The 10292-nt window shown below is 36.5% G+C and overlaps 1 pseudogene; it reads right to left on the reverse strand.

Moving 5' to 3' along the window:
* Positions 1-465: 465 nt before the first annotated feature.
* LOC138835120 (vacuolar protein sorting-associated protein 37A pseudogene) lies at positions 466-9264 on the reverse strand (annotated as a pseudogene).
* Positions 9265-10292: the final 1028 nt, after the last annotated feature.

Here is a 10292-nt window from a genome sequence, read left to right on the forward strand (position 1 = left end):
TTACATAAATTTATTATAAAATTTAAAGTTTTCTTTTCTTTTTTTTACTTTTTTTAAGTGTTGAAGATGTTGTTTTAAGAGTGTCAGAATTTAGGGACTGTTTGAGAATGTGAGAACGTTTACCATGGTTTAAAATACTAGAGGATGTTCGTTTATTTGTTGTTCTTCTGGTATTAGTGCTTGGACTCAGTGTCTCATAATCTCTTAGCCTTTTCACTTAAAGCTGGCACTCTGAGGCTTGAGCTAAAAATCCACTTCTGGATTTTTAAAGTAGCTATTTTGGAATAAAAATCTCACAAACTTTTCTGCCCTAGCTAGCTTCAAATCACAATCCTAAGATCTCGGCCTCCTTGAATACTGAAGATAACAGGAATGAACCCAACAATGCTTGGAAAAAATAACGTTTCTTATTAAATGATGTTTCATATTTCCTCTCCTAAGTGTCTTGGTAAACTGAATATATCATTAGAGAGGAACATTGAATTCCCCATCCAAGATCACAAAATCAGCTATCAATATTGCTGCAATCAGAACCATAGTTATTTGAGGAAATTCTTCAGTCCTGAAAGTTAACAACAACAACAACAAAACTTTCCAAACTATTAGCAAGTATATGTCTATAGCAAATCCATTTGTCAATGTCATATTCATCACCAAGGCCTGGACTCTTGTCCAAGATCATATATAGATTTTATCACTTTTGATTTTCCACTCAAAGTTGTAGCTCTACCACTTGAATCACACTGCTACTTCTTGGCTTTTGTGTTGGTTAACTGGAGATGTGTCTCTTGAGCTTTTCTGTTAGACTTTGTGGAATATTATGGTCATCAGAATGTAAATGAAGTAGAGATGCTAGGATTAATTCTGAACATATTTTCTGCATGTTTCATGTTCTTTTTCTATGAAATTTGGGCATTGAAATCCTCCAGTGGTTTTAAATAGAGACCATTTTCAAGTTGGTAAAAGTCGTGATCATTCCCATTTTGGACACAAAATAAGTGTAAGTTGAAACAGATGTAGAAGAAATACTTCACCTTTTCAAATAAAGCATATCTGGTTAACTCAGTAAGTTTTGATATCATGGTAGTATCACCTGTAGTCAGAGATCACATTTCAAGGGTAAAGTAAGAACACATGGTGTATTCTGTCTGGTATCACTTCTTGTGGTGGTGGTGGTGATGATGGATGTGTTTGAGCTCAGCGACTTAATTTCTGACTCAGCTTTCTTTCTTTCTTTATTTTTTTATTGTGAAAATACTGTACAGAGGAATTACAATTACATGGGAAGATAATGAGTACACTTCTTATCAAGCATTGTAGACTCCTCCTTTATTTCCCCTTCCCATCCCTTCCCATCCTCCCCAACGCCCCCCCCATCGTTCCCGCCTCCCCCCCCCCCCGCCCAAAAGTTGTAAATTTCGTTTTCAACATAACGACTTGTACATCTCATTGTTGCAATGGCTCCACCTGTATCCCTATGGAAACGATTTGTTTTTCACCTTCCCCTCCAAAAATTATACCCATATCAAATATAGTGAAAGCTGGGATTATACTGTAGGGGAGGGACATAAAAAGCAACAAAGAAATAATCTTATAAATGCGTTAGAAAAAATCACATTGACTCAGCCTTATTGTGCATGGCTGAGGCTCATAGCTAGAACCATCACAAGCATTTTGCTAGTTCATCAGAGATGGAGAGTCATGAGGTCTTATTCCTATACAGGCTTTGAACTTCCCTTCTCCAGATATCTGCCTTTGAGTACCTAGCATTATGAAAACATGACCCACTGTGGCCTAGTTTTAGTTTAATTTTATAATGCACCAGTCAATAATGATGAATTCTGGGTTCAAAAAAGGGGAACAAAATTCGATAAGTATATTTTATTGCGTTTATCCACAAATTACTTTCTTCTGCACTGGGTAATGGGAATCACAGCAAGATGTCAATTATAACAAAGAATAGAAAACTTTGGCAGAGAAATTTGTAAAATGTCACATCAGGTAGGTCTGCTTGCTAATAACTTTTCAACTTTTAGTAATGTAGATCCACGAGTTAAAACATCATCAAGTTTAAGGGAAAATTTAAATTTATCAGTTCATAAAAAAGACTTTTCTTTTTTCTTTTTTTCAGTGGTAAAGTGCTTGCCTTGCATGCCTGAGGCCCTGGGTTCGATTGGTCAGCACCACATAAAAAAAGACTTTCCTAATGAAGTTCCTCTGATATTGTTATTAGAATATGTGGGTAGATAGCTACCACAGGGTTCATTGTGTAATTTGGATAATATGATGATATTTTTCATTCCTGTGAGCTTATGTCTACTTCAATATTGCCCCCACATCACTCATACATGTATCGTGAGTATGTAGAATGCTTCATTTGTTTATGATGTTTAAGAACATGCACAGTTTTAATATGCTAGAAATTGCCTTTAAATCTAAAAATCAGATTCATTTTCAGATTTTCAATGCCTTTGCAGTTAATCCTTATAAATTGCATATATTATTAACTCCAGTGCATGATAATACATTTGGGATGGATTGTTAACACAAAGATAGGTTGGGGTAATCCATGTTCAAATCAACTCTGTTTCCTCTCACACACAATAACATCTTTAATTTGCTAGACACTGGGTGAAAAGTAGGTTCAGTTACAACTTGGTGAGAAACTTCTTTAGTGGGAGTAATGAAGATATATTTCTATGAAATTTATCTGTAAGAGTTTTGACAAGTTCCCATCACAATGCTCAGATTTTAATAATTTCTGACATCCGAGGAAAAGAGATGCTCCCAAAATATCTTGTTCTTGGCAAGAATGGGCTTCTGGTTAAGAAAAACGGTGCCACTATTGTGTGATGTGAAATAGGGAAAGGATTGTTTGAAACCCCAGCCTCTTCTTGCCTTTCTGTCATGTATTAGGAAAGTCATAACTGAGAATTTTGGAGGAGAAAGGAAGACAGAGAGGAAGAGAGAGAAAGAGAAAGAGAGAGACTGGGGAGATGGTTCTGGGACGGAGAAAACAGAGGGAAACGGAAAGCAAGAGAAACTTAGGTATAAAATACAAAGCAAATATCTTTACAGATACCTTTCAAACCTACCACAGGGTTTGGGTATAAGTGATTGATGGTGATATAACAAAGGCTATATAACAGCAAGGTGTTTTATTTTCCCCAAATCCAGCAGGGGGGAATAAATAAAACAAGAATATAAAAAGTAAAGAACTTTTAATACCTACAAGTACAGCAAAGATGAAATAGATCTTAATGCCCAGCCAGATAAATATAAATCCTCATACTACTGGCGTTTTTTACTTGTATTCTATGTACTTGATGTATTTGTCTTTTTACAAAAATTTAAGAGACACTAAGAGCCAGGTTCAGAAAATATGTATGAATTTTTAATCCAATATAACAATTTTCAGACTGACAATTTCAAAGAATTATATAATCATAATTACTACATGGAGTGAACAAATTGGACATCATGAATTAAACATACAGGTAAGGAGAGAGACAGTAACATTAGAAAGAATTTTTAAAATATCACTGACGATATTAGTATGAAACAGAAAACAAAAGACTTTGATGAACTCATCAGTGTAGTGGGAAAAATACATATGAAGATATCAGTGAGCTTAAAGACTTTTCAATAGACAGTTACCAATCTGAAATTGAGGAGATAGAAAAAGGAATGAATTAAAAGAAATAAAATATTCAGCATCTATGTGATAATTATTGAAGGTATCATATATGTATAATGAATACCAGAGAAGCAAGAATACAAAGGCCAGAACAGCTGATCAAATGATAATAGTTGAAAATTAAACAAAATTTATATGAAATTCCAGAAGCTTACAGAAAAAAAGCAAAATATTTTAAAAAATCATATTTTAATGGCAGAACACCAACAGCAGAAATAAAAAGTTACCCACCACACAGTGAGACCATTGGCAGATATTCATAGCAGCATATCAAAAAGGAACAATCACTATGTGCACATGTTCTTATAAAATAATATTTAAAGAAATGAATTCCAAGAGATGGAAATGAGATTTTTGGTGTTGGTGCTGCTGTTTTTGTTATTTTCCTTTATTTGTCATTTGAAGGATGGGGGGGCACAGCAAAGGTGGGACAAAGGGAGAACAAATGCAGCAGTGGTATTCATTAGACAGTATGTAGAAAATGAACTGACTGTCCCTCAATAGATGAATAGATCAAGAAAATGTGATATATGCTGGGTGCCGTTGGCTCATGCTTATAATCCTAGCTACTCAGGAAGCTGAGATCTGAGGATTGTGTTCAAAGCCAGCCTGGGCAGGAAAGTCCTTGACACACTTATCTCTAATAAATCAACAGAGAAACCAGAAGTGGCATGTAGTTCAAGTGGTAGAGCTCTAACCTTGAGCTGAAGAGCTAAGGAACAGTGCTCAGGCCCAGAGTTCAAGCCCCATGACCAACCAAAAAGAAGATATATATGAATTCAATGCTTCTATCAGAAAGAATGACACGGTCCCATTTGGAAGGACTTGGAAAAAAATCATATTAAGTGAAATAAGCCAGACCCAAAAGAACATAGGTCCCATGGTTTCCCTTATGTGTAATAAATAGTATACATCTAGGATAATCTTAGCAGATGAACAGAATAGCTCAATAGCTATGTACATATGATCATATAAGATGATGCTAAGAAAAATGAATCCCAAGATATGGGCACAGGAGGTTTTTCTTTGTTGTTGTTGTTTTTTTAATGTACTATGTGGATTTTTTTTTGTTTCTTTTACATGTACTTTCCCCTATGGTATAATTCCTGTTGTCACTGTATTTGATTTTGGTACCCTGGGTATTGTATAAATGTTTATATCAATTAGGGAAGGGTAACAAAAAATGGTGAGTCAAAGGACAAAGATGAGAACCAATTCAACCGTGATACTCACAAAACCGTATGTTGGAAATGTTCTGTACAACTTTGGGGGAGGGCTTGGGGGAAGGGAAAGCAGGAGAAAAATGAAGGCAGGAGTAAAAAGTTAGCAAGAAATATACTGACTAACTTACTTATGTGACTGTAACCCCTAGGTACAACACCTGGACAATAAAATTTAAATTTAAATTAAACTGAAACTGTGAGTAGGGATGGGAGAGAAAAACTGGGAGAGAGCAAAGGAATGGCTGGCAGAGTTCAAAAGGAAATACATTTATTATCTGACTTACATAATTATAACATTACCTGTACAATACATCTGTGTATTAGCTGAACAGTAATAATAAAATATATTTTAAGAGAAAAAGAAAGACTGTCTGGTTCTAACTCAATGTCTCTTAGCTGTGGTGAGTCAGAGGGAAAGTGGAAGAAAAAATGAGGGAGGGGTAAAAATGCTTGACAAGAAATGAACTCACTACCTTACTTATGGAATTATAAAGCCTCTTTGCATCACCTTTACAATAAAATTAAATTAAATTTAAAAAAAGAAAGAAAAATCACACATAGTGGAGCCTTACTTCAGAGGGACAAAGATAATTTTATCAAAATCTTCTATATTTTTCCAAGCAACAATTAAATGGAGGAGAATATTTAAAGTATGGAAGAAAGACATAACAAAATAGAGCAAAACTAAAACAGAAAGACAAGTTTAGAATCTCCTATTCAACAAAATTCTTATGAGAAGAAAACATTGTCGGGCATAAGAGAACAATAACAAAAAAAAAGTGATTTTTTTTCTTTGTGTGTTGTGGGGCTTGAACTCTAGGCCTTTTTACTGTCATTGAGCTCTTCAGCTCAAGGCTAGAACACTACCACTAGAGCCACAGTGCCACTTCTGGCCTTTGTTTTTGTTGTTGTTGTTGTTGTTGTTTTTACTGTTTATATGGTGCTGAGGAATCCAACCCAGGGCCTCATGTATTGGAGGCAAGCACTCGACCACTCTGAGCCACCTTCCCAGCCTCAAAAGTGAGTGAATTTTGTCCTTCATCTTCCCAGATTCATCCATCAAAGTTTTTCAGAAGGAACAAAGAAAGGAGTCATCTTAAATGTCTTTCAAGATGATCTTGGTAATTCTAAATCACTTTTGATGAAATGACATTGTTTAGTGTGACACAATTCAATGAATGGACAGTCATGGTGTTAGTGACCTCTTCTGGAGAGATTATGTGTAAATAAATCTCAATCCCTATTAGGTTGGAAAAGCTCATGACCAACAACGTCTGCAGAATCCCACTCCCAGCTAGTCTTTTAGATGAGGCTGATTGTCCATTGCTCCCCTTAGAGTTCATTATCAAATTTGAACCATGAAGCCTTGCATTTGCCCTGGTTACTAGCCTCGAATTCACTGGTTAGAATCCTAGCTGAGGCCATTCTTGATCATCCTTGTCTATAGTTTTCACGCGTTCACAGGTGGAGAGTATTCACTATGTTTAGTCCTGCAAATTAGACTCTGACTTTCCAGTATGAAATTACAAATTTGTTTCTTTTCACATGTTGTCATAAATTTCTTATAAGGACCCAAATAATAGTCATCCCTGGGCAAATGAGTCCATCAACAATGAGGAGAGGACTCTGGAGGTAGTTTGGATCTTAAAATATTAAAAATAGCATTTTCGCTTAGATGCCTTTCTGAATAAATCTAATTTAAAATAAACTAAGTATAAAACTGGGCACTGGTGGCTCATACCTGTAGTCCTAGTTACTCAGGAGGCTGACATCTCAGATCATGACTCGATTCCCACACAGGCATGTAAATCTGTAAGACTCTTATGTGGCTGCAATGGTAAAGCACTAGCCATGAGCATAAAATTTAAGGAACAATAACACTGAGTCCCTGAGTTCAAGTCCCATTACTGAAATAAATAGATTAGTAAATAAAATAATTTATTAATCAACTAAATATAGCTACTCTGTGGCTGTACATTTAAGAGACAATTTTCTAAACATTCCAGAGAGAACAAGAGATGAAATAAAGTCATATATGTTGATGCTTGGTTTTGTTATCAATGCCATGAGAATGTATCAAAGAGTTTGATCTAGAATAAATGAGTATATTGATTGAACTCTATTATTCCTGACAACTGAGATGACAGTTTGAATACCGGGTGAATGAAATCATGTATTGATTTTATCTACATGACAGGTGTTCACTTTTCAAAAAGGAAGATGAAGATGAGAATTTTTTAGTTGGATTGAGGGCAGAACATATTTTGGGAAGTTGACACACAAAATATCAATCAATAGACTATCTTTTAAAGAGTTTCCTTAGGACAATAAAATATATGTAGGGGTAGCAGAGTAACATGTAAAATATATCATTCAGTTTAGAGGACTTGTGAAAGGATTAAAAAGGTGATTAGGTTTCCATAGAGATATTTTTTAAATTTTTTTTAAATTAATTTTTTTAAAGTTTTATTATTGTGAAAATACCATACAGAGGGGTTACAATTACATGAGCAATGTAATGAAGACATTTTTTGAATTTTTTTATTTATTATAGGTATATATATATATATATATATATATATATATATATGTATAATAGGTATATTTATATGTTATAGGTATATATATGGCACATTGGCAGGTTTGATATTTTCTGGTATTATGAATATTTAAAAACAAATTACTTTTCAAAGTTTTATTCAAAAAGAAAGAAAAAGAGAGGGTGTGGGTATCTTTCCATAGCTGAAAGTACTTAAAAATTACTGAGAGGAAAAAAATCTAAAGAAGATATCATTCTTGATAAAGAAATGAGGCAGTTTCAAATTAAAAGTACAAGATTAAGTACTTTTCATAAAATATTAAAACTAAAATCACATGCATAAGGTATTTAATTATAAGAATAGCAGTGAAATTTTAAAAGGACAGGATTTATCAATGATAAATAGGCGTTTTTAGTGCAAATACTGCAGAAAAATTTTCCAAGCAAAGATCATAATCATTCTAACCTATATAAAAAAACAATCTCAGTTCTTTAAACAATGTAGAGTACATCTGAATTCAGCCATTTCAATGAAATGCCAACTTACAAACCTTAAATCTAAAATAATGTACTTTGTTTTATGTCTCATTTCTCTCTTGGCGGTCCATGTTTTCAGGAAAATCTGTAATGGACCATGAAGTTGGCTGTGCATTGCTATCACTTGTTTAAGTTTCTCTTCCTTGGCTCTTCTACAGTGGCAAACTGTTCTTTTTTCCATGAAGCTACTGAGAAAATCATCTATTTCAGTTTTTCCCTCCGAGAAATCTTCAGCAATATTATCAGATTCTTCCTCAGCTTCATGTGCAGCGACTTTCCATCTTGCCTGTAGGGCACTTGCACTACAACTCTCACTCAGTTCATGTTGTCTCTGCATCTTCTTTTCAAACGTAGATTTCATTTGTGTAAGTAACTCATACTTATCTAAAACAGTTTGCCTTTTGGCTTCCAAACTGGGCTCCAAGAGGAGAGTTTTCTTGCTAATTCCTCAATACATTTTACTAAATCACCCTTGTCATTAATAATTTGTTTTAGGTGAGGTAAACTCAGAAACTGTTCTAGTAATACTTCCTCTTGTTCATTCATATCTGTGAGTTGTGACACAATTCTGAGAGTTCTGGAAATGCATCAGGGACATCTGGCATCTTGTACCCAAAACCATTTTGGCTTATCGGTGTTGAAGTTTCCATTGTGGGAACAGGCAATGGCAGACTTGAAAGGACACCAAATGTAGGAGCAGCAGACTTGGCTGTTGTATAACTTGTTGAAGAAGAAACAGTGTCAGTAACAAAGAAGTTATGTTCTGTTAGCTTCTTGAGGAGGATATGCAGAAAGAAATGGAAAACCCTAAGAAGCATAAGGAGGCAGCCCACCTGGGTTACTATACAGGTTTGGAAATGCTGTTGAAGTGGGAGCTAAAACAGGAGAATTCTTCCAAAACTCATCCAACAGACTCTGGCTAATCTTTCCAAGATCTGAGTGTATTGTAAAATTGCTTACTAATTGAGAGGTAACATATATTCCATGTTTATCCATTAAAGGATGTCAGATTGGTGGATAAACACTGATCGCTGGTTTTTCCTGAGGAAACTGTGGAGGAAGTACTATATTAATGTTAATTGTCAAGTTGTTTACAGTGAAGGGAAATCTTTATTCCACATCTTTCTGTATTTCAGCTATACTGGAGTGGGAGTTCCGGAGGGACTCGATCAAGCACTGCTTCTGCTGTTGGAGGCTGGTGAGGCCACCACCAGGGACCCTGCTGTGGAGAAGGAGGCGCTCTTGGTCAGGGGAAAGAGCCAGCTCATCCTCCTCGAGTCCCTGGGGCCGGAGGCCCTACAAAGTTTGGGCCTGCTTCTCCCAGAGGCTGCCCGGCAGGTCTCCAGCTACAGAGGAGTGGCCTGAAATACCCAAGGTTCGAGTCCGGTTGTGTGGGGGGCGGTGAGCAGAGGGGCAGGCCGTGGGGCAAGCCAAGGGCGCCTTTTACCAAGTAAACCAGGTTCCTGGTCCCCGGGTTTGGGGGACCATGACATAACTGGAGAGAGCTGGAGAGAGGTAAATTGTCAAGCAGGACACAAGCAACCAGGATCCTACCCTTGGAGGCCCAGGTGCTCCAGACTGGCTAGCCAGTCAGATTGTAACCTGGCTGCGCTCGGCGTGCCTGGCCTTGTCCTACCATGAGCACATTTCTTATCAAGCATTGTTGCCTACTCCTTTGTTTCCCTTTGCCATCCCTGCTGCGACACCCCCTCTCCCCCATCTAGTCCCCCGACTCCTCCCCAAAGTTGTAAATTTCATTTTTCAACTTAATGTCTTGTACATTTCATTGTTGTAATGGGTTCCTATTTAAACAATTTGTTTTTCCCTTCCCCTCCACAAATTATACCAACATTAACTACAGTGAAAACAGGAGTTATACCGTGGGGGAGGAACACACCAAGCAACAACAACAACAACAACAACAACAACATATCACCCTGGGCTGGGAAGGTCGCTCAGTGGTAGAGTTCTTGCCTTGAATGCAGGAGGCCCTGGGTTCAATTCCTCAGTACCACATAAACAGAAAAAGCTGGAAGTAGCACTGTGGCTAAATAAGTAGAGCACTAGCCTTGAGCTGAAGAGCTCAGAGACAATGCCCGGGCCCAGAGTCCATGCCCCACAACCGAAAAAAAAATCACTTTATAAAACATTAGAAGCAATAGAAAGCAAGAAAAAACACTTCAGTCCTTATCTTGAGGTCCATTTTGCTTAACTTCAACTTATCTGTCTTTTTCTGCTTGACTCAATACATACACTGGTTATTGCAAATTCTATGTTTCTTTGGGCCTGGCTTACT

Source organism: Dipodomys merriami, unplaced genomic scaffold (assembly GCF_024711535.1).
Source record: "Dipodomys merriami isolate MVZ:Mamm:240054 unplaced genomic scaffold, mDipMer1.0.p SCAF_23, whole genome shotgun sequence".
Classification (NCBI taxonomy): Eukaryota; Metazoa; Chordata; class Mammalia; order Rodentia; family Heteromyidae; genus Dipodomys; species Dipodomys merriami.